This window comes from Parasteatoda tepidariorum, chromosome 1 (genome assembly GCF_982258835.1).
Source record: "Parasteatoda tepidariorum strain Cologne lab strain chromosome 1, Ptep-v5.0, whole genome shotgun sequence".
NCBI lineage: Eukaryota > Metazoa > Arthropoda > Arachnida > Araneae > Theridiidae > Parasteatoda > Parasteatoda tepidariorum.
In genome coordinates this window covers 9,669,453-9,696,459 of record NC_141755.1, presented here as the reverse complement: position 1 = coordinate 9,696,459, position 27,007 = coordinate 9,669,453, and the positions used below count along the sequence as shown (strand labels likewise).

General features: G+C 27.8%; 1 protein-coding gene across 2 annotated transcripts in view; it reads left to right on the top strand.

Moving 5' to 3' along the window:
• Window positions 1-27,007, top strand: part of LOC107436783 (teneurin-m) — a 579,494-nt gene that overhangs the window by 48,011 nt on the left and 504,476 nt on the right. For both annotated transcript variants that reach the window (XM_043049130.3, XM_087159056.1), the window contains exon 2: window positions 22,666-22,701. The gene's annotated coding sequence lies outside the window, so the exon portion shown is untranslated. The remainder of the gene's footprint in view (window positions 1-22,665; window positions 22,702-27,007) is intronic.

Here is a 27,007-nt window from a genome sequence, read left to right as displayed (position 1 = left end):
ATCGACATGGAAATTCATTCTTCTTCACTTACGTTATTTTTACTTAGCAAGTTTAATTTATTTTTGAGTAAAAAAAAAATACTTATATTCATTTTGACGACTATTTGCACTACTTGTTTCAATAACTAAAGGCATATAATTTTGTTTTCCGAATATTGTCGAAATGTCAGACCATTTTGTTATTTGTATGAGTACATTGCTTAAACAAAATAAAGTAGACCGCTGTATTTTGAAAAGGTGAGCGAGAGGAGTGATCAGGAACGAACTGCGAAACCTATTTAAAATTTTTTTGAGCCATAGCGAACAGATTGTGGTAGACCCCTAGTAAGTAAATAATCTGTAAAATTTGTTTTATTTTCTAACTTGCCCTCGATGTTTAATTGCTTAATTGCTTTTTTTCTATTAACATTAACAGTAACATTTTAAAAAACTGAAAATTTAAATATGTAAAACTCCTATAGAAGAATAAGTTTATAAAACACGTACACTGCAGTTGTTAAATTAGAAAAATTACAATAACAAATATTTCTTCCACATAACGAAAATTAAAAATTAATGGAATTCACTATGCTGTTAATGTAGTTGTTTAGAAAATTTAATCTCGAAATATTATCTTGTTTTTTTTTTATTCTGTGTATCTTTAAATCACCATTTTTTAAAAAATCTTACTTAGGCGTTAAACAGCAGACATGTCGTATTGCAGGCTATATTAATGCTCAAATCCGTAGCCTTGGCCTTTTGAAACTGCTTCTGAACTTCCGAAAAAAGCATTACGACGAAATTAACTTCGGGACGGAATTCTTTTAAGTAAAACTAATTTATGTTGCACGCAGATGGAAGCCATTTAAACCTACCATAAATAGAATGAAACCAAAACCCTATATTAATTGAATAATCATTGCCGGTTTCGGAGTTTTATCGCCTCATTAGAAAACTAGCGCTCTGTCTCCTGAACTAAACCAGCTTTCATTCGAAATATTGTAAATTCTGTAAAAGTGGATACGAGAGTTTTAAATAAGGAAACCTGCAGTACTAACTGACTACTACGAGAACTTCTCCAGATATCAAACAAGCGAGCTATTGGCTGCTGTGTTTACAAAGATAAGCAACTTTGGATAGGGTAAACTTTTTCTCATTTAAGAAATTGGAAGAGCTTTGAAATTTATTCCTTTTTTCTCCATTCGAAATTTTTTTTTCTCTTGTTTTTATTGCAGTAGATAAACTCAGACCTTCGGTGAAGAGCAGTTCTCATGATTACCAGAGAGTATTGTGACAATGGCCACGAAGAAGGTAACACGCCTTCATTATGGGTTAATAAAATCTTATTTTATGTCTCCCTAACCAAATATAAACGACTGAACTGACATTTTGAAGTTTTATTTATGATCATATTTTAACACGCTTTTAACGAAATCAATCATTTCTTAGAGTCACATTTGCGATAAGAATGAGAGATTTCTGAGAATCGTTATAAAAAATATTAATTCGTCATTTAATCATTCTGATATAAATATCTTCAACTTCCTTGTTTAACAAACAGCAATTTATGTCTTTCATATTTCTTAAGTAATCAACACACTTTATTTGAGTCGCGTTGATAAACTCAGATTTTATGAATCACAAATTCTTGTCTGAAATAAAATTATAGTGTCAAATAAATGCTAATAAATGCTGAATCGAAAAATTGTCACGCATTTATGTTTGATATAATAAAGCACAGCTATTTTCTATTCATTTTTGTGCCATTTTGAATATTTAATCAAATTATTTTAGTCTTCAATAGTGATTTTATTATTTTATTGTAATTTTTACTACAGTATCAAGTTAAGGATCTTCACGAAAAAAATAGTTTTTCAAGCATTTTTTTTTTATATTGTTGGTTTTTTTTCTTCAGATGATCTGAGAATAAGGTCATCTGAAACAAATTCTCAAAAAATATTGGATTAAAGTAAAATACATTAATAATTAATAATTGAGGAATAAAGCAAGATCTGTAACATTAATTTATCATAAAAACCAGACTAAAATTACAGTTTTCGAATTAAACACCATTGTCAGAAAGGGTAGACATATTACCGAAGATTATGATATTAAAATATTTAGAATAAAGAGTGTTATGCAAATCTTAATCAGACCATCACCGTTCAGGCAAACCTCCGCTCCAAGTCCGGAAATGGTGGAATAATGAAACACGAAAAAAATAACACAACAAAAAATATTAACATACCAAATAAGCAGATTCAAATGTATTAATATATATATATATATATATATATATATATATATATATATATATATATATATATATACTATATTATTGTCTCATATTTTGACAAGTAGACGAGTATATGAAAATTACCAAGCCTTATAAAAATATTTATACAACTTTAAGTACTCCCTATATTACTAATATGCATTAATTTTGTATTCTTATATATACTTATTATACAAATGCAAATACTTTGCATTTAGATAAACTACTATTTAAACAGAGTATATTATTTCCACACAATATCTTTATTTGGATGCATCTTAATGCTCTAGATTTTCATGTATACGTCTGACAAATTTCACCAAATTTTGAATAGACTTTAACCGTTGAAAAATTGAACTAAAGTATTATTTTTCTTTCAACTTAACAGTCTTTTTTAGAGATCATATTAATCAGGAAAGCGTAAGATGAGGATTTTTAGAACAGAAAATAACCAAAACCTTAATTGTCTAACAATTTTTCATTCATTATTTGATGTTTATAGCACAATTCAGCCATAACATAGTTCCTTTGTTACAATAATGTAGTTAGAAAACGGCACTTTAACTAATGTCCCCAACTGTAAAGCATAAAAACTTTCTCATTCAATTAAGGCTCTTAATAATCGAGGCATGATTTAAAGCAAGTAATTCGCTTAACTCTCATTAAAACTTTTGTTAATCGGATCTTAAAAGAAAAACATTCTTTTATCTTGATCTTAGGGAGCTAATAGTGAATAAGTAATTAGATTATAAAGTTAAAATTTCTTCCTAAATTTTATACTGGTTTTCTCTCTGAAGATATTTAGATATATATTTTTTTTACCTTTGAAATGTTTCGATCCACTGGTCTGTTAAATTGTCTCAGATTTTTAGGACATTGTAAAATTTTATAACTCTAAGAAAGCGAATGTTCGAAGAGCTTTGCGTAGGTTATTGTTGGATCAATAATGCTATGTTTTAGAGTTGCATTGATCTATTTTTATGCTAAACTTTAACTTGAATACCTCAATCACATTTTTGAAATAAATTGGTAAACTTTTTATATTTAAGACTCTTTTATTAAACAAAAACTTTGTTAATAACACACGTATCGATTTTATAACTATAGCTACATAAATAATATTCAAAATCATGCTTTGGTAAAGCTTTTTAATGTTTTTTTTTAAATGTAAAACTCAAATAACTATATAAATATAAGAATCTCCTTAATAATTTCCAAATGGAGCAGTTTTAAGTTTAAGTATAAAAACCTAGTCAATAAATGAGAGTTTTAAGATTTCCTGTGATTCTCAAATTTTTGAAATATTTGTTTGACAAAAAAATATTTCTGCTCAGAATTAAAATGAAAAACTAATAAAAAAAACATCATATTTCTATCAACAAATGTCGTATGGTCATTTCAGAAATTTTTCAAAATTATTTATGCATGAAATATGCTAAATGTAAATACATTAAAATTTAAACAAAAGACATTTTCACGTAAATAAAAATATTTTTTTTATAAAGATTAAAATAAATTGCTGTATATGATTAAAAAAAATCAACATATCTCTGTCAACAGAACCCTTATGGACATTTCAGAATTTTTCCAGCATTTTATATACATAAAATAAGGAAACATAGATAAAAATTGATACATACATTATAATTTTGAAAAAAAGGATATTTTCATCTAAATAAAAAATATTCTATACAGATTAAAATAAAAAAAAACTTTTTCCTTTCAACAGATGCTCGATGAACATTTCAGAAATTTTCCAGTATTGTACATTCATTAAATAAACTTAATATAAATACAAACTAATATAAAAATTAAAATTTAAAACGAAAGTTATTTTCTTATATATGTTAAAAAATATCTTATAAGGATATTTGATAAATTATTAAAATAAAAATTTATCTGAAAATAATTTATGCAAAATTTTTTATATTATTAGGTAAATTCAAATGTCCAAACAAATATATCGAATTTTTTCTTGTATATTGCTTATTGTAAACTATTAAATGATTTTTATAGAGAAGCTGTGGTATAGGTTTACATAAATTTTACGAACATAAATAATTGGAACCACTTTTAATCTTCTCACGAGGTTACTCACGGAAACCGCTTATTCTTGGAAATAATGTAAAAATCTAAAAATGTAAATATGTAGCATTTTATGTATAGCATTTTATCAACCTCTTTAAATTTTTAATAATATAGAGATAAGTAAATTTTCTTATTTAGAGCTTGCATATGATATCTACAATTCTTATGGCATTTTATAACCAAACTTTTAGTCCAAATTTTTGTGCCCATAAAAAAGGTAATATATTAAAGTGACAAATAAGTGCAAGAGTTAAACATAATAAATATGTTTTAAAACAAGTTAATTCAGAATATTAAAGAAGATATAATATACAACTGTCTTCAGCCTAAAAATAAATAGCATTTTATAGCTTTGGATTGTATATCTCGGAAATTGAATTCAAAACTACTCAAGCTTACTAAATCAATTGGGAGTTTCTAGAAAAACATGAAAATTATGAATTTATTTGAATCATGCTATTTTAATAAAAATAAATTTTAAAAAAAATTGAAATCAGAAATCAAAATTTCGAAAAATGTTCGGTAATAGTAAATAATAGTAACGCCAGTACATGGAAAAAATATTGTAATTTGAAAACATATTTTATTGAAAAAACATTCAATGTGTTTCCGATGCTTTGAAATTGGGTGCAAATTACACATAGTAAATCAGGTATTTTACGATTTGTATTTTAATATATTTAATAATTTTATACATTTTTGAATGTAACATAAATTACTAAATCCATTTAAAACAATTTGAATAAAAAAAAGCAGAAATTAAAATTATGGAAAATTTTCCATAATTTAAAATGATAGTAATTATTTTTTAAGCAAATCACGCACTGAAAACTTACTAACAGTTGTAGTTTTATTGAGGAAACATTCAATGTGTTTCCGATGCTTCGAAATTGGCGACATTTCTACAAAAATCAAAGCAACTCGTTGTTTGAGTGCAAATTACACATGGTAAATCCGGTATTTTACCATGGGTATTTTAATACATTTAATAATTTTATACATTTTTGAATGAAACATAAATTACTAAATCCATTTAAAACTATTTGAATAAAAAAAAAGAAGAAATTAAAATTATGGAAAATTTTCTATAATTTAAATGATAGTAATTATTTTTTAAACGAATCACGCGCTGAACAGTTATAGCTTTATTGAGGAAACATTCAATATGTTTCCGATGCCTTAAAATTGGCGACATTTTTATTAAAATAAAAAATAAAACATTATGTTTGAGCAAAAATTACACAAGCGAAACCATTTCACCATTTAATTTTACAAATTTAATAATGCTATTCATTTTTTAATAAAATGTAAACTGATAATTTTATTCAAAATATAGTACTTGAAAAAAAGCGGAAATTAAAATTACGGAAAATTTTCTATAATTTTCAATCAAAGTTTCTCGTTATTATCTTCTGCGCTAGTTAAATATACAAACTTGTGTTCATAGTTCATGGAAGGAGCATTCAATATATTAGTTCCCAATGCTTTAAACTTGGCGACATTTTTACTGAAATCAAAGAAACTCGTTGTTTGAGCGCAAATTACACATATTAAACCTGATAAATGGATTGTTTCCATTTAGAGAGCCATTTCGCCGACTGGGAATCTGCTATTTTCTTATTTTACGTTGCTCAAGGAAATGTGATCGTTTGGAGGCTTTAATCGGGCTCTTTTTTCAGCCCTAAGTCCATGGAAAAATTTCTATTGCTCGTACAGGTCATTTCGCTGCCGCATTTTCTTTCTAAATTAGGCTCCAAACATCAAGCTACTCATCCCTCTTTTCCAAAACTATCAATGTTCCTTTTACTAGAAGGTTTCTTTATTACTTAGAATATGGAGAAATGGATAGTTTCAGAATCAATTTCATGTTTGGGGGCTGTATATTCAGTTCTTCAATTAAGAATTTGAGGAAAATCGATGCTAAGTGATATAGAAATATAAATGAATTAATTCTTTTCATTCCATATGTTATGAGTAGTTCAAAATTAATTTTATCGTGAAAATGCATATCAAATTTCCTTTTAAGAGGAAAAGAATAATGAACATATAAAGTAATGCGAAGTCTCTGTTTTAAGAGACTTATTTTCCCAGATCATTTGAACTCTATAATTTAAATCGATAGTTATATTTTATAACACAAGTTCGTAAGTTTTGCTTAATCTACTTTTAAAAAAAATAACTTCTTCTTATAACTTCGACAAATAAAAAAGTTTTTATTTTCTTAACAGTTGATTTTTTCAATATCTCACACAAAATAGAAGTCAGAAACAGTCGAATTTTTCAGGGTGAAATTAATAAAATTAGGTCTAATAAATTATTTATATTTATCTTTTTACTATTATTACTTTTTTAACATAAAATTTAAACTACGTTTCACCTCGAAATATTTTTTTTAAGAAAAATCATTTGATTAAAGTTTAAACACCATTTTGTTTTAAACATATACATTTATTAAGCAGCATTTAAAATGCATTTAAAACTAATTTCATTCTTCAAAACGAAAACCCAGCCTCATTCTGTTCTAAAAAAATTTTTTGTTTTTCTTATTTCACGTTTCATGTTATCTTGTTTTCTTCATTATTTTTCTTGCGTTTTCATCCTCCCTAATTTTATTCTTAAAATTCCTCACAATCACGATAACGATGTTTTAAATTTTATTCCATAAAAATTTATATTATTATCGTCTATGTCTTGTACTATGATCTATCTATGTCTTATGCAAAATAGTAAAAGTAGTAAACAAATAGTAATTGGTCTAGTTACAATCAATAATAATAGTAACAATTACTACAAATAGTAGTAATAACAAAAAGTAATAGTTAATGTCTTACCGACGAAAGCTAATATTTTGATTATGATCGACAGTGAACATCCATCGTTAAAGCCGATAATATCACCCCAGTATTACTAGTAATAAAAACTATAACTATAACTTCGTAATAACGAGTGTCAATACTATAGACGAAAATAAAATAATGTAAGTAAAACGTTGGAAATATTCCAAGTTGATTAACCGTATTGTTAAAATTACGATTTCTAATTCTGTTTTGTTCAAGTTTGAGTTTCTATAAAGCATTAACTGTATGTAGGTTCGTATTTCTAGAGCTGATAAATAAATCAGAAAATAGAAGAGAACGTTTCATTCAACGTCAATAAATTTTACAACTGTAAACACTTCAGAATAAGTGGTCATATCTATTTTCTTTTTCTTCAAAACAAAAACAATTTTTGTCTTTCTCATATCAATGGAATATGTTCTTTGACAAAAGAGCTAGATTTTAGAGTGATTCTTGAAAACTCTTATGTAAAATCTATAAACATATCTACCATTCACAAGTTAAATAAAATAATAATTGTTATAAATGAGTGCATTATTTTATTGTAAATGATCAAGACGTTATTTATAATCTATTTATCTCATAATCACGACACTTATAACTTGCGATGTATAAAGCCATTGTGCATTAAACTTCTTTTCTAGAGAATTGAAAAGAATTAATTTGTATCCATCTATTCACATTTGGGTACAAAACTTTTGAATATGACCTTAATAATTTTCCATAAGTGCCTAACTCACTAATCCAAATAAATTTCATTCTATAAATTAAATATTACTTTTCAGCCCATTCATAAACTTTCAGTTTAGATATAAAAGACATTCTGTGGCTATGGAAATATCTGTAAAATCTGAAAAAATAAATTTAAAGGAAAAAGAATAAGTACTTTTGTTATTGAATATATGTACCTAAAGGAAGTGAATAAATTGCGCAGAGCCGTGGTGGCGCAGGGGATAGATCATTCAAATTCCAATAAGCTGACTCAGGTTTGAATCCATGCGGTGGCTAGTTGGTACAAATTCTGCTCTCGGGTTAACCCTTGTCTTCTCACATTGCCGCCGGATTAACAGTATGAGGTTTTTGTGATTTTCCTCTCCATGTAACGCAAATTTTCCATCAAAAATGTCCTCCATGATGACTCGTTTGTTCCAATGCTTGATCCAGAAGTTCTTTTGCCTTCTGGATTGGGCTAAAAATTAAAAGGCTATGGAATTGAACATCAATAGTCGTAAACTCAGAATTGTGTCGGCTGTGCAACGCCCGTAAAAAAAATATGCGCAGGTTATGTTTTTAATCCACTTTTAACGTCTTTGGTTTACTGAAGTGTTTCCCAAACTTATGACTTTTGTGTACCCCTTTTAAATTTTTCATAACGCTGCGTACCACTGATAAAAAAAATGAATGGATTTTTTAATATAAAAAAATTGCACAAAAGTTAAAAATCACAACTGGCTGTTGACACCACTAAATATTAACTGTTAACTCTGCGAAAAATAGCTAATAGAAAAACATGCAATCGTAAATTTACGTGGCCAGCTTTGTTTTCGAATAAATTTTTTTTAAATTTTCGTTTGTTGCAAGATATTTCGCATAAGAACGTGTACCCCCTCTAAACTGTTCCCGTACCCCCTGGGGGTACGCTTACCACACTTTGGGAAACACTGGTCTACTGTATTCATGGACTAATTTAGGCCTTGCATAGCATTGCGGTCGTGCAGACGTACATGGTGACGTTTTTTCTGGCTCAAAAATCGTAACCCAAAATCTCTATTGTGTGTGAGTATACTATACTCAGAAGCAAATTTGTTACTCAATTACTTATTAACACAGCACAAAAAGATTCTTTCTATATTTCTAATGCAAAAATTAAAGATATTTTTTGATTGCAGATATTTCTATTTCTATGGCAATCTTTTTTTTACGAACTAACTTAAAAAATATTCAATTTTATTTTTAAATATAGTTTATGTATAAATGTTACCTGTTTCCTTAAACTGTTAAACTCGATACTTTGAAGTACTAAAAAAGCTATTTTAAACAATATCTACATAAATATTTTTAGTTCTCTCCTTTCAACACAAATATATAAATGCATCTTACATTACTTTTAAAATTTCTTTTCAACTGGAATAAACAATGAAACAGCAGAAAAACATAAAATCTCTATTAAGGGCAGTCGTACTAAAAAAAATATACTGAATAACAAATTTTGCAGAAAGTTTGACTGAAAATGTCTCGAAACAATACAATATGCGACAAATCTTTCAAACTCATGCAGATTGGAATGTCTTTTCCATTGGTTATATTCAAATTTTATGTCTTCTACAGAAAAGCAAAAGAATTGATTCTTGAAACTGAAAGAGCAAGGACAATGATTTGTTTCGATAAAAGAAATAGGAGCTATATGGATTTGTGAATGTTCTATTTACTAGAATTCTTTTTATCCGTTGATCGTAGTAACACGTGTCAAACAAAACTTGCATAGATTTTTTTTTCTTTTTTAATTCCTTTATTTATTAATGTCTAAAATTGATACAATTGCTATTTTTTATTTGTTAACTTTGAATAAACGGCAATTACATTATGTACATTAAAGAATATTCTAATTCTAATGGTACATTATAACAACTTAATGTAGACCATTTAACAATTACAACAATTCACTCATCGAAAGTCGTGTTTGCTCAGGGATAGAGCCCTAGTCACTGAGCACCAACCACAGTGCTGACGTGGAATATCCCTAGTGGTAAACGGATCATGGGTAACAGTCCCATTGCCGTCGGGTTAACCGTGATAGGTTTTCGTATCTTTCCTTTCCATGTATTACCCAACTGAACTCACGACATTATCGTGTATTATTCAAGCATTTACAGGAAGTCATCTTGATAATTACGGCGCGAATAATGAAAGTACTTCTCAGATACAACTATTTCAAGATAATAATAAATCAAAAATATAATTTTAATAAATCCTAATTATGCTGTCACTGCATTCAGATTGAGGAGCTCATATTAGATGATAGTTTATTATAATAGATGATTGTTTATTATAATAGATGAAAGATTATGGTAGTAGATGAAAGATTATTGTAGTAGATGACAGATTATGATAGTATATTATGACAGTATCTGCAAAATGTACGAAGTTCGGTGTTTGAGGTCATTAGTATTCTGATTCTCTGCATAGACTAATACCGAGTGCTTCTTATATAGTACAGCACGATAAACGCGTATGTGTTTCAGATAAGAAATCTTTTTTCATCATCATTATACAAATAGCATAACCAATTTCGTAAATTTTGAAGATGAAATTTTGAATTGATCACAAAAGTAGCTAGGATCTATGGATGAATACCAATAGACTTGTATCGTAGAAGGAGCGCAATAAGTTGAAAAGTCAAACTAATCTGATGGACAATTTGCTTAAAGAAGTCTTTAACTTTTCAAAATAAGATCAAAGCTGAAATATTAAGTTTTTTTTTTGGAAACGAAACTTAGCTCAAGAAATGGAATTTTCTTCGACAATTATATTAAAGAAGTATTTTGAGTCAATATCGGTACCTTTTACCTAACTGCAGTGAGATTCGGTATTTTTTTGATTAAAAAAGTGGAATTGTTTTCTAGAAAAAAATCTCAAAAAATAATCTGCATAGGAGAAATCGGAGAAATTTTCAGGTGAAAGACTAAGGTGATCAGAATCACATATTTAAAAAAAATATTGCATAATTAGAGGGCTTCTTTCCATTTGTGGCGGAGTTAAACATGTTATGTGAACATAAATTAAATTTTTTATCTCTAGAAATCATTATTCAAACTAATTTTAAAATTTCTAGTAAATTTGCATGCATTCCTTTTTTTTATGTCGAAATGTAAACACAAAATCTAAAATGGTTCAAAAAAATTGTGCTAACTGAACCTTATTAAAGAGGCATTTTTACTAATATTACGTCATTGCGGTGTTCTGTAGCAATTTGTTAGTAATCAAACCAATTAACGCTCATTTTATTTAATGTATATTTGACGTTGTTATATTTGATGTCGTTTTCATCGCATCGAATAATTTTTATGGAACTGAAAATGTGATTCATTATAGACATCGTTCTTTAGATATCATGAAATTCTTTTAAGTTTATTTCGAGTTGTTGGTTAGAAAGCCGCAATTAAATAACCCAGCTCCATAATGTCGATATCGATATTGCTAACGATATCAGATTACCACTTTGGGAAATAAACATTAATGGCAGTAGAATACTTGGAATTACTATGTTGCAAAAAATAAAGGGCAATAATACCTCTTCATGAGTGTTCATGACCATTGGAATAAAAATCCCAGAAAAAGATATACAAAGAAAAACTAAAAACATAATCCTTCAAGATACATGATAGTCGGGACCATCAATACAAAGCGAAAACGTGCCAACCATTCGCACCCGATCTGAAGGGAGTCCAATCATCCAATCAGACATATCCCTTTGCGCGGGAAATAATGCGTCACGATTGGTGGGCGTGGTTTAGATCAAATGAAGAATGTTTTTTTCACTGTGGGACAGGAAAGGTTTCCCTGGTGTACCATTAAGAAACACATTTGTCTTCAAGCCTTAGCTAAGAGTATAGTTCATAAAAAAGGGCAGAAAAATTCAAGTAAATTCTCTGACAGACGATAAAGGAATATACGTGTTTGTAGAGTCGGTGGTTTTTCTTCACATTTTTTGTGACAGTTTTCTAAATCTCTCTTTTATTTCTACTTCCAAAGCTAACGTCTATTTGTTATTTTATGGGGTTAAAATGCGAATGCTATTTACCAAAAGATGCAACGGCGCAAAACAGTTCTAAAAAATGGCGACATTTAAAAGATTTTTTTAAAAAAAATGGTTTTAATCGTACGCTATTGTATAGAATGTCATAAAAATAAAACTTTTAATTTCTGGAGAGAGATTGTACCAGAATAACTATGCATTGATATCGGGATTTAATTTAAAAAGTGCCCAAACTCCCACTTTTTTTTCGAAATTCTGAATTCTGAATTTCTGAAACATCTGGGCAATTGAATAATAATTTTTTTTAGTTAAAATACCATAATATATTACAGGAGAAAAAGGAAAGCAGTGTACAATTATTAAAAATCATTATTTTTTTTTCGCTTTAGGCAATCGAAAAGTAAATGTATGAATAAATGAAATTTTAAAAAAAGAATGGAGAAAAAAATAATATTACATTACATTCTGAGATTGCAGATTACAGTTTAATACGGTTGAAGAGTAAAAATGTTAAAAGAAAAGTATGCATAAATCTGAAAGAAAAAGTACATTAAACTCCTAAAGCACATTAGATTTGGATCATAAATCTAAACTATTTTGCTATTGTGGCTGTACAACAGGTTTTATCGAGTCTCTAAGCCAGTTTATAGTATCTACACACCATTTGATTGATGGTAGCTGCTCCAGTTCAAAAGTTAATTCAGCATTTATTGAATTTACACCATGTTTAAAATACACCTTCTATTTATCTGGCATAAAAAGGGAAAATCTCTGTTAATGTTTTAGAAAGTTAAAATTATTACAGCTTAACTTAAATTAGTTTTGTATTTAATAATGTAATGTTTATTGAAAAATTTTGAGAATTTGCATTAATCTAGCTTTTCTAACAGCAATCTGTAAAAATTAACATAGTTCTACACGGTGAAGAAAGAATCGAAACTACCGGAATATGGTAAAATTTACCGTATTTCTGGCTCTATGATAACACCAAAATCTCTGTAATTTTTTCCAAAAACGCTTTTGCAATGATTTTGACAAAATATACAATAAAGTTTGGTTTTATAATATGTTATAAAATTTGGTATGTAATTTGGTAAATTGCGGTATTTTTAGCATGCTACTTCACAGCATGGCATAAAAACAATTTATTCGGTTTAACTCATTCATATTATTCATTCATTCATTTTATTTATTCATTTTTTTTTATTTATTTATTTCTTTACTAAATGTATGATTATGAGAACAAAAATTTTGAAAGCCAGAAACCATTTACCGTTACAATATGAATGGAAAAAATTACCAAATTAATGGTTTAAATGCGGTATATTGTGGCTCATCAGAATTATGTTAGTTTTTTTCACCAGAAATGTCATTACCATAAAGTTTACCAGAATTTTTTCCTTCGTTTAGTTTTATTTGTTAAAGTAATGCTAAAGTTTCTCTCTTATTTGTCATAGAAATACCAAATTTCTAGTTCTATTTTTCGTAGTAATGACAATGAGCCATAATAATGGCATAATTTTAGTTTTATTTTTCTTAGCAATGTCAAAGTTAAAGTTTCATTTGTCTTAGTAATGTCACAGTTCTGGCTTTTTTTTATATTATTGTTAAAGTTAAAAACACTTTTATATTCAACACTTTTGCAACATATTTCTGTTTTGAGTCAATTAATGTTAATGTACTTTTAAATGAATATTTTAGGAATGCTTTTTTTAAAATGTTAGTTTTTGCAACAGGAAAAAAAAGCTTTAATAATGTAAAATGCAACAGACTTTGATCATGTGTATGTTAAAAATAACAACAGTTTCCTTAATATCTCATAAATAATTTACTTTTCTTTAAGAGAATAAAAAAAAACTTTTGATAGTAAAAAAATAAAAATAAATAAATAAATGAGAAAAAAATCAAGTAAGAGGTATGAACGAAGCTTGATTTAATTTACCGTACAGAGTCTAAAGCATGCATCATAAAGTCTCTAATGTTGCAGAAAACTAATTGAAAACAATTTTGCTTTCAGGCGCGATGAAACAAGATGCATCAACGTTAATGAATTAAAAATAAAGCACAGGTTGAATATGTAATTAAATTTCTTTCTGAAAATATAAAAGGAGCTACAAGGAAGAAAAATTATCTTAAGAATATAATGCTTGTATAATTATGAAGATTTTACTGATTTTATTTCAGCATATCTGGTTCCACTAACCTTTGCTGTGAACCGTAACTGTAATTTTATGTTAGAAAGCGCAGAAAAATACTAGATTAAAGTATTAATACTTAATAAGTTTATGTATATTCCAGGTTTTAAGAGAATTTTGAAATGACATTGTTATAAAATGAGTGAAATATTAATGATCGTCATTTTAAAGCTCTGACTGCCTTGTTATGAATTTAATAATGGATTTCAAATGCCTCTTATAGACAGTAAGACCTTTAAAATTACATTTTAAACATTTAAAGATCTTATTCAGAGAGTAAATGGATTGAATTTCCACTAAAAAGTTTCCGGAATATCCTTATTTATTCAGTAACTAGTTAATATTTTAAAAAAAAAATTTGTTTCATTTTATTCATTGAAATAAGTTCTATTGAATTTGTTTGCCGAATTTTAAATTTTCAGATAGATTTTTAAAGTTTTTCAAGGTTTAAATTTTTTTTTCAGAGTTCAAGCTTTAAAAATTTTCGTTATCTTAAACTTTAAAATTCACTTAAAAAGTTCTATAGAGCACACTGTTATAATATCCATTCTAAAATTATGGTAAAATAACCGATAGCAGTCTCCCAGTCTAAATAACGGTAAAGTTGAAGCTAAAGAGCATTTTTTACCTTAATGGTTTCCCACAGGGTCAGAAACATAATAAATTTGAACATGTTCTAGTTGTTTTGACCATACTTTTTTAATCGGTGCCTAATTAAATAAAAAATGAAATAATTTCATTTTTTCTTCAGTTTTTATTATAAAACAAATATTTTATGTCATATGAATAATATAGTTATATTCAAAACATTGATCTGTACTAATATATATTATAATGTAAAAATCTATTTTAGCATATTAAACTTATTTCATTTATTAGAAATAAATGCGAAGTATTTTTTTCATTCTTTAATATTGAATCTAAAAAAAATATTTCTAATTTCTTGTAGGTTTAACTATGGCTATTTATGCAACAACAAAAAATTATGAAATTGACGGCAGTGTTTCAAATATTATTTAAAATGCATGTAAGTAATGAATTTTATCACTGAAACAATCATGCCAATAAATTAAACCTCACTTTACAAGTTAACATTTATACTTTAAAGCGTGAATATTAATGGATAAAAACAATTAAGCAAGAAATAATTTAAAATTTATTCACTAATACCGTCAAGATTTTGTCCTGAAAATTGTTTGAAAATGAAGAATGATTTAAAAAATTCTTTAAATAAAAACGAAAGGAGATAGAAATGTCCCTATTGCTGCGTTCTGCTTATTAAACTACGTATTCATTGTTATCAAGTTTCAAAATTCGTTTCCAAATTCGTTTGCACTAAGTTTCCCTAACAGAAAAACTATAAATCCTTATTTTCCAAACTAATCATCATTTTTAAGTAACTAAAATGCTCGTTGTTAGGACAAAGTTCATTGAATGAAGGCTATAGTAAGAATGATCTGAGAAGCGAAAAAAAAGTTTCTATGAAGTTTTTTTAATTTTAGCCAGTCAGAAGCATCATCTGTTGACGAAATTTGTAACCAGTCTTAAAATTTAATAAGAATAACATAAAGGTACCAAAGCAGTACCTAGCAAATGGTGAATACATTTATATCACTTTAATCTTATAGCCACAGGTGTATCAATTTTCTATCTATTTTTCGTATTAGAAACATTTTTAATAATGAAATATATAAATTATTTTTCTAATTATAATTAAACAAGTTTCTGTTATTTCATATGAAATACGATGAAATATATTTTATCGGTTAAAATGTTATTATGAAATTTTTTCATTGACATATTTGTGAAAAAAAATTCAGATGCTCTTAAAAATTTATTGCAGTGTCCACTTTTTACTGGAATAGTTAGATTAAAGTCTCCAAGTCTTCGTTTCCCCATTAACGCATTTACCAATCTAGAATGTATTAGATAGTTTATTATTTTCTTGGTCAATTTTGAAAATGTTCATTATTTTTCAAAATTCTATTTCGTAAGAAAATGAACAGTAAGTTATAAAGAAGAGCATCTGAAGTCTACTCTTAAAAGTGTTAAAAGAGTGAAAATGATGGCTTACAAGTTTTTATGTCTCTCTTACAAGATTCAGTTACAAAAATTATTTAACATGAAAGGGAAATTTATTTTTTACGAGAATCAGCTTAACATTTTTTAATACCCATATGTTTAAAACTCGTGATAAAAAAAATGTGCTCATACGTTAATAATTATTTTCAGAATTTATTAGCAAAGATTGCCGCTCTTATAGTAAGAGTCATAAAGAGAAGCTACGAAGGTAGATGAACTGCATGCATCCATAACAGAAATTAGTTGTGTGAACACTGTAAGATATTATGTGCTTATGCTCACCGTATCTTTTATAAAATAATCTACTTATTACTTGTTAGTTAGTAGATGGCAACGAGTTTATTTTTGTGGTAACCATAGTGATAGTTCTTGATTCTTGAGTGAGTGCGAGATCTTTTTACCACGTTTATATAAACTTGCCTTCGTGAATGTCTGTCCGGGTGGAATTTTGTAATCGATTTTAAACTAACTTCCCGACTAGCTACAAACTTCAAATTTGGCACATAGTTCAGAATTGAATGACAATGCATGAAAATGAAGAGAAAAAAGACATACAAAGTAAAATAAAATTAAAATTTAAAAAAAAAATATTTTTGAGATAGTCTTTTGTTGTCGATTCCATTATTTCAAATTAGTATTACATGTCAGGTGAAAAGATTTTTACTGTCGGAGTATTTGTATTGGCTGAAAAATCACGTGGTAGGATCCAGTTTTTCTTCATTCATTTCCAGATTGTTTTGGTTGTCATCAGCATAAAACTAATGAAAGTTGTAAGATATTGTTTTTCTATAAAGACTTTTGTATCCCTAATTTAAAATGAAAGTTCTATTATTTTAGTAGTGGTCTTGTAGTAGTCTTGACTACTCTTGACTAAGAAAAATAATCTAATTAAAAATATATATTTTTAAAAACCACGTTTTTTGTAGTAAAGAATAATAATTGAGAAGTAATATTTTTTAAAAAATATAAAATAAAAATTAAAAATTAAAAAAATTATAATTTAAAATAAAAAAATTCAAAATAAAAAAAATTTAAAATAAAAAAATTCAAAATAAAAAATAATATCTTTAAAAACCACGTTTTTGTAGTGGAGAATAATAATTAAAAAAAAATTGAAAGCCGAAAAACGTGGGGCGCAGGAAATACATAACAGTACATACACACATTTTCTTACTCATACACATACACAGTCACATAAACATCCACATACATATGCATATACACAAACATATTCCACATCCACATTCAGATACAATTACAATTACAGATATACCTGTATAAACACATATTCTCAAGAACACACATACACACTAATATAACATTACTGTTATGTATTTCATGCGCCCCACGTTTTTCGTTTTTCAAATTTTTTTTTAATTATTATTCTCCACTACAAAAACGTGGTTTTTAAAAATATTATTTTTTATTTTGAATTTTTTTGAAATGACGATGCTGTGATTTTGCTGTCCTGTTAATAAATCTTCCTTTTTATTAAACCAAATCGTAACAGTTTTCTTAATTATTTGATTTGAAGTCTTTTGAGTTTTATTTGAGGTCATTTTTAATTTTGTGTTTTTTTTTTATTTGACAAACATTAATAATTTTTCAAAGAAATCATTTTAAAAGAAAAAAAAACTTTTATAATTAAAAATATGGTAAATTTACAACCGTAATTTAATGTTTTAGATTACCTTATGGACGGATATATTAAATACAATTTTTGCATGAATCACATTGTGAATGAAACTTATCGCTAAATTTTAAATTGTTTAACGAATCTCCTTAACTGTAATTGTAAAGTGGTTAATAAGATTAAACACCGATTTAAATAACTATATCTTAAAATATAGCTCAGAATTACCTTATAATAAATATAAAAAATATATTATTATAATAAATAAATTATTGTAATAAATATATTATTGTAATAAATATATTATTATAATAAATATATTAATATATTTATTATTTTAAAATATCATCAAAATATCCTATTTAGCAAATATTCTATATAGCATTTTAAAATATCATCGAACCTTAGCGATATCAATGTAATATTAGTTTATCGTTTAACATTAATATCGTTAGTTTTATATGTAGGCTGTGTGAAGTTAACTCTTCAAAAAAGTAACTCAAATTTGAACCGAAATGTCAAAATCGTTACTTATAATGCAATGAAAATTTGCTACTACTTTCTTTAGGTTTTAATTTAAAAAATATTTCTGTTTAAGTCTAGCTGTGGCATTGCCTTATCGAATTTTTGAAGTGCAGTGATATTTCTTAATTTATCACCAATTGCATTCTATATGCCACAAATAGTCCCACGCAAACAACCTTACAATAGTTTCGATTTTGTAATTAATAAAAAAATCATCGAGTGCCCCTACACGGAATAAAAGAGTGAAACACTGACCAAGGCTTTTGGGAATCATTTCATTTTCTGTTCTCATGCAAATTTCTATTTATTTAGTAACAGGCAATTCCAGTACTCCAATTTTTGCTGTTGTTCGGATATCTAATATATTTTATAACTAACATCTTGAAACATACGAGATTCTTATCATATACAATCGCATCTGTTTTTTATCTCACTTATTTTGTTTGATTGCCTTGTTCCGAATTGTTCTTCCTTCCCGATTGGTCATCGTCCTTTTTTTTTGTCTTGTTTAAAATATTCTTTTGTATTTTCCTGTACGTCTCTTTCATTATGTAAATAGACTCTGATAAAGGTTTGTCATTATCGAACTGAAGCTATGGTATACTTATCAATCCTGCATTATTCATGCTTTTTTATATAATCGTTTAGCTTTATTTATAGTTAAAATATATCGTTTTTCGTACCTAAAATTCTATCTTTTTATTCGAAACAGCATGGAAACTGTTTTTTCAAAATCTGCAAGATAAATTGATATTTTGCACAATATACAACATTTGTAGGCACGGCATACTGTTATATTCATTATATACACAATTTCCAATATCTCATTAGTAGACAGCAGCTTAACTTGGTAAATATTAGGGCATCCCTACGATAAACATTCCATGACATCCTTCCCAGAATAGCATTTGAAGACTTGTTTAAATTACAACCATCGTCAACACAATATGAATCGAGATGTGGCGTAATTCGATTACGATTGAATCATCGTCATCATAGTGAGTAAAGGTGATGTTTATTTCCCTTTGATGAGTGGATTAAAACTGCTTTTCCCGCAATGCTTTTGACTTCATCATCCTTAAAGAGAATTCAGAGATTATTGTGGTGGTGCACTAAATACTTTTAATCAACCTGAATACCCAAAATGTATTTTAATCTTTATTTAATAAATTGTAAATGCTGCTGTAAATTGAATTTGATAAAATTCATAACTAGTTCACTATTTTAAAAAATTCACCACAAAAACCATTTGATTTGAAAAATAAATAATCATAAATTCCTTTTTTCCATTTTAAAGCCTAAATTTGTAAAATTACTTACGATAATTAAACACTAGAAAGACTGAACATTGGTGTATGCTCAGAATGCCTGCAGGGTTTGTGAGTAGGTCAATTAGACATCTAAAATCTTAAAATATAGTCATAATTTTTTAATAACAAATATATGAGAGACTCGGTCATCAAACTTCTATGGTATTTTTATTTATTTGATTTACGAAAATATTTGATTAAACGGAACACTGCGTTTTTAATTGTACTTTGATAATTGAGTTTCCTTTTCTCTAAATATAAAAATTCCTATCATGTTTTTTTTTTCTTTATAAACCTGGAGTAACTTATGCCTACCTTATATCCAAACCGCATAACCTTATATCTGAACTTACCATGGGATATAGGGGATGTACTAAAATGTTTTAGGGACTAATCCGCTAATCTCTCTCTTCATTCTAGGTATAAGGTTCTACATATACGTTCTTGTAAGGCTAATACTTGAATGGTAAAATAGGCACTTAAATTCGTAGAAATTTAAATCAGATAGAATGGTTAGCAGGGCGTTAGACTCACGTTCGTGAAAACAAGAGTTCAAATCCAGCTGGCCAAAGACTCCCCGTTTCTGTAAATGAAGACTTATGCCCGTTATATCTGTCGCCTCACAAAGTCCTCCATGGTCCCATAACAAATTACACCTCTGGGCGTACTGAATTTGAGATTGATCGTTCTTTGGCTTAGGTCAAAATGTGTGATGTGGATGAATGAATGAATGTGTTTATAAATGGGTCCGCCCTATAAACGGGAGTGGCGTATGGGTGTGCAAAACTTGAATTCGTGGAAATAGATGGCGCCACTGGGAAACAAGAACAATCACACCCCTTGCCTTAATGGCCTACAACAACAACAAATTGGATCAGGTTATAAACAGTTAGAAATTTTTAGTGAGTTCAGCAAGTTATTTTTTAAAAACCAGAGTAATAAAAAACAAAGGGGCCAAAATAGCCCCAGTGCTTAAAGTCCTTTAAGATAATAGTGCGATGTTACACTATTTTGTGGCTTTTTCAAAATCTGTTTCTTTAGCATGAAGAACTATCATAAAATGTATATTAAATAATTTTGAATGTTAAATATTATTAACGATAAATATTACAATAAATTACGTTATCAAAAAAATTATAATGAACAAGAAAAATATAACATATAATGGAACATCTTAACAAATAAATAAAAAAAATTGCTTATTATAAATAGCTGTAATCAATAATACTGAAAAATTTTAGACAATAATAATAATTTTATTATAAATAGCGATTTGTAAATAACATTGAATAATAAAAGCAAGTATACTTAAATATATTCTTATTTTAACTATCACGTATTTATTCTATCTTATTTATTTCAACTTTAGTTTTTCATGTATTTAAATAATGACACAACAATGTTAACATGTTTATATTTTTTGTAATCAATCCTTTAACTTGATACAATTTTGCTAGTAAGATCTTTAAATATTTTCAGTAGGCAATTTTTTTTTGATCCGTTAATCGGTAAGAAATGTCAATAAGAGAGATTTGAGGAAAAGTGACTCATGCCCAAAATCTATATATATATTTCTCTTACACGGCACCAAAAAAAGCCTCATTACAACTCCCCGAATGGTAACAATAGAAAATCGACCAATGAATGCTGCTAAAAATGTCACATGGCAAATGTCACATGAGGTGGCTCAACATATAGCGCTTATAAAAACGGAAACAATAACCAGAGTGAGCATAATCAGGTTGTTCAATTCAGATTCATGCCCTAAAAACATGATAATATTTAATTTAAACTCAATTAGGAATTAATTAGGCTGGCCTTCTCCATGACTATAAATAAGTCACAAGGTCAGACTTTTGAGAAAATCAGTTTAGTATTGACTAAACAAGTTTTTAGTCATGAACAACTTTATGTTGGCCTGTCAAAAGTTAAGTCATTTGACAGCCTTTCAGTAATTGCTCCAAGATGCCAAATCTATAATTGTGTTTTCAAAGAAATTCTAAATGCTTGGTGTTAATTTCTTAGAGCTTTGCAGAAAAAAATGTTTTTTGGAAAAAATTTAATTGAAACTTCTATTGGCAGTAGGCAAGGGGAACTGCCAAAATCAAAACTCCCCGATTAGAAATGCAACATGGCGACCTCCACGTGGTATTTCTTGGGTAATGCTAACAGCCATGCATTTTAATTTATTGTATGTAAAACATCTTTATTTTGTTCTAAAATGTTATGTACTTTATCACAAATGTAAATTAATATAGAAATTGATTTCAATAATGCTGATCACCAAAAAATATTTCATTTGGCGATAAAACAAATTTTTGTGTTCTTGAAAATGAAAGACTTTTTGAGGGTTATTATCTCACAAGGAAAAGTTAGGGTTTAAAGTTTATATTTTTAAATAATAAAATTTTTTCTAAAACTTTCAGAATTTCCAGCATTAACTTATTTATTATACACATTTAGTTGAATTTAGGTGAGTAACTGCAATATTTGATAATTTATTTTGCAAATATGTTTCTCATTTAGCTAATGTTTTGATTTTTTCACCATGTACAATCTAAATAGCTAATATACTTTTTTTAAAGCCTATAAGAACATTGATAGAATTCTTATACATAAGTACAATACTATGTCTTTGATGATAATATACTATGTCTTTCTGCTAGAACATTGTGTTCATTGGCGATCGAGCGCAGCGAGCCATGGTTCACGGCGTGAACCACATAGGATTGCGTAGCAATTCTCGGGGGTTGGCGAGCGTTAGCGAGCAGGGGGCGGAGCCTCCTAGTAAGATGTAATTTGTGTAACCCAAAACGACTTGAATGAAGAGAAAATAAGGATGTATTCACGTGGTTTACTAATATTCATAATACATATAGTATATCCGATCTTTATTACGAAAGATTTGAATGCGTAGGTATGTAAATTATTTCTATGTATGAAACGTTTTTGCTATAATTCATAATTTTTTTTATCTCTTTGTAGGGAGAAAATTTATTTGTTTCAATTTTAATTACCAAGGTAAGTCTTTTTCAGTACTTAATTGCTCAATATTTAAAATAACTACTGTAAAAAATTTATTTATTCGAGCACTTATATTTTTTACATTGAATTCTTCATTTTTACTTCATTTTAAAACCTTATAAATGAATGTTAGAATATTAATTTCTATCTTTAAATTATTGAATTAAGCTAAAAATGCCTATTTTAAAATTGATTGGTTAGAAAAAAAAATTATGAAACAAAATTATGAAGAGAATTATGAAGCAAAAGTTTTCATCGTGTATACAGTCAAGTTAAAAACAAATTCAAGCTCTTACTTTATTTTATAACGCATACATACAGATATTTTAATTTAAAAAAATTCTCCAACTATCCCAGAGATACGGAATATAATCACTTGATCTATTAAATAAATAAATTCTACCGGTATGGTTTGATATTTTCTTAAAAATTTTGTGAATTTTGACTTTTTTCCGTGTAATAATTAATGATGGAAAACTAAGTATTTATAAATGATGATTGTAAATTTACTTTTGATTTATTTTTATTCAATCATCGTATTATCGCATGAGAGCAATACTGCAGTTTTAAATTCCGGTACTCAGGATAATAACATCCTACGTCCACATAAACTAACTGACTGCCTATTAATCTAAAGAATACAGCTTTTTTTGTGAAAATTGAAAACTTAATTCCTTTGAAAATTTTTGAGCATTAAGCAAATAATTTTTAGATGTTTGAAATAAATTCCACCGGAGTTACCGAAAAAAAAATCTCAAGTAATAAATACTTGAACAGTTAGAAAATGATTTATTTTAAAAGCCTTATATGAGGAGCTTTATAGACCTATCTATTACCATGTAAAGTTGTAGTTGTAAAGTACAAAATTGTAGTTCATTTTAAATTTGATAGAAATATAATATTTTTGCTTCAGTCTTACCCGCCTCAAAAGTAATACCAAAAATCAGTCAGAAAATTAAAATAATAGAATTGTATGAAATATTTTTCTTTTAATATTTTGATTTCCTTAAAAATGTAAAAGTTTAACAAAAATAAACATTAGAGTGCTTTATATGGTACATCAACTTATTTAGAATTTTGATACTTCAAAGCTTAGCAATCATTAATGCGAAAGTATTATGTTAGCGGTATCGTAGCATTATTTATTATCTATCACTCTTAAAGAATGAAGATAAAGCAGGATTGTTTTCTTGCCATCTGGTTAGTTTATCACGCCATTGGCTCTTACGTAGCATTTTTGATCACGCTAGAACATCACCATTTACGTGATCTCGTATTTACAAAGCCCAAAATTGTGTCTACAGAAAACATCATCAATTTAAGTCTTTTAAAGAAGAAATTCTAAAAGAAAGATTAACATAGTTAGATTTATCGCACAATTAATCATTTCTACATTGAGAGAAAACTGAGGTCATAACTACCATCAGATTATGACAAAATTTACCATGATTCTGGTCCTATGTAGAAATCAAAGACCACACTATGTAAACACGCGACAGTTGTCAGTGCAACGCTTTGATAATGATTTTGATAACATTAGGTTATTATATGGTTTTGAAATATGAGATAAAATTTGGTAATTGTGATAAAACTTGGCAATATTATCATGATAATTTAGAACATGACATAAAAGCCATTTATTCGATTAAATTTATTTTCAGTTTTGTATTTTTTACTAAATGCGTGATAATAAGAATTATTATTTTGAAAATCCGAATTATATATATATATATATATATATATATATATATATATATATATATATATATATATATATATATATATATATATATATATATATATATATATATATATATATATATATATATATATATATATATATATATATATGTAAAGTGAAAAAAATGACCAGTGATTTAAAACAAAAATATTTAAATCATAATAAAGGGAAGGTAGAAACTTACGACTTTCTGCATGCTGCTAATTAAGGACGATAATTTATTCTCTGTAATTTCTAAACTTAGCTTTGAGTTTTGTCAATAGATGGTGCTGGAAACTAAAAAGTTCACTCAATTTCTTTCTGCCATTCATTTCTTCGAATCTTAGCTTACTTGTGGCGACTTATCTATGGAACTATGGTTCTAGATATTTTAAAGTAGGTATGTTGTGTCTTATAAAATATTAAATAGATAAAGTGTCTTCATAAAATTATGAGCATGAGCTAGATAGTTTTGAAAATTCAGTTGGATAAAAAAATTTTGTTTAACTTAAGTGTTTTTCTTTCAGACGTAATTTTAATTGTTTACTTATTGCACTGGTTTGAGGACGATTAATACTTGGATTTCATATGAAAAAAACTCGTAAAACATTTTATTTTCCAAAAATTATATTTGATGAAATTAATACACTCATTATTATAATTAATTAAATGTATCAATTTCGAACATACAATTTGAATTCTAAGTAGCTCTTCATTCAATGAAATAATTACAGCAAACAAAGAAAATAAAATTTTCTCTTCCACTAAATAGATTTGAAACATTAGCTATCGGGTCATATGTAGCAATGAATTATGCGTGTCGTGTAAGTGCCCATCATTTCTGAGGAAACAAAAGGGTGAGATTAGGGTAAACATGAAAGCCCACCAGTGCAAGCACTTCACATTATCCTTGGCACTTTTTTTCCTCATGAAAGCTTAAAGACAGAGCGAAATAGAGGATTAAATCAAGAGAAAAGAAAAAAAGAAAAATAAATAAATGGCCAAAGAGATTGACCACGCTTTCTCCTCCCTGAAACTCTTTTTCGTTTCTTGAGGCCTAGGCATCGAGAAAAATACGAAAAATAAAAATAAAAGAAAAACGTGGCAAAAAGGTCAAGCTTTTTCCTGGGTGTTCACCAAGCACCATCTGGGCTTGGGGCACTCTACGGAATAACGATTGCCCGTTCATCTGTCCATTTTGGGAGAGTGGGGTAGAAAGGGTAATGTCCAAATAAGGAAAAATAGACTGGTAGAAGAATAGAGTATGTTCGGAGAAGGTTTGGGAAATGGAGGCTTTGTTTTTATTTATTTCTCCTTTTGCCTATAAGTTTGCCCTCTTATATCGGTTTCCTTAAGGAAAATGCTGAAATTCAGCTATTTGGCGAGTTTTGCGAGTTTTTCTTTATGAAGGTATAAAACTGTATAATAGCCTATGATAGAAAATACATAAGTAACGCAAGAGCACATATTATAAAATACTAAAATTACAATAGGGCATATTTTGCATCAAATTGGATCTGATCTATCAACTCCTGACATTGGGAGGCTACAGAACTTTTATCTAATTATTTTTTCCTATTTCTTTTTTTCACTCTAATCACTTTATTCCTTGCTTGTTGTTGCTGCATTTGGATTTCATCTATTGTATCTTCATTCTGGCGAAAGAACTGTTCACTTCATGGCTGCTGTAATGAAGAAAAAAAATATTGATTAAAATTTAATTTAATTTAACATTAAGTTTAAAAATATGAAAAACACGTAAATTCGAATGATAAGAATTGACGCTACAATTTAACCGTTTTGAAAAATAGCATGACTTCTTGCAAGATGCTCTGAAACTTTGGAGAGAAAATGTTTTATTTGGATTTCTGAATTAAAGATTGAATTGCCAAAAATGTGTTCGGCTTAAATTGTACGGGGAATTTTTCCATGAAGTAAACAGTTTAAAGACTATAACTCGCGCTGAAAGTTTTAAAAAGAATTAAGAATCTGTATCGAGGAAAGTTTTTATTTATTTTCTTTCTTTTTAACGTCCTTTTTATCAAGTTTCCATTTTTAGACCACATTTCATAATAATAATTATTAGGTAATTATAATATCCAAAGGACATTGTGAAAGCGTCAACAAAAAGGATTTATAGTGGATCTCTAGTCATTGTAGAATCCGTTTCAATGAGATTGCCGATTCACTTGTCAAGAAAAATGTTATGAACAATGCTAGATCCTTTCAGTATAGCTTTCTAAACATTGATGATTAACGAAAAATACCATGTCTAGGAGTTCAAAAAGAACCTCGCTGTTAGAACAATTCAAAAGTCTTTTAAAGACAAATTCTCTTTAGTCTCAAAATGGTCCAGACAAAAAATGATGGTTAAGTTTAGGTTCGCCACTGGTCATGACTGTCTCCCAAAACACTTACACAGTTTCCTCTTAACTTCGTGTCATGTTTCTGTAATCAAGGATGGGTCATGGATGGGGACCGTCTCACCTTTTGCCGAGCTTCTACCAAAGGTTCTAATGTGAACCGCTATAGGGAGGCCAGATGCTTTTGTGATTCTCAGACAATCTTTCCAGCTGATTCTCT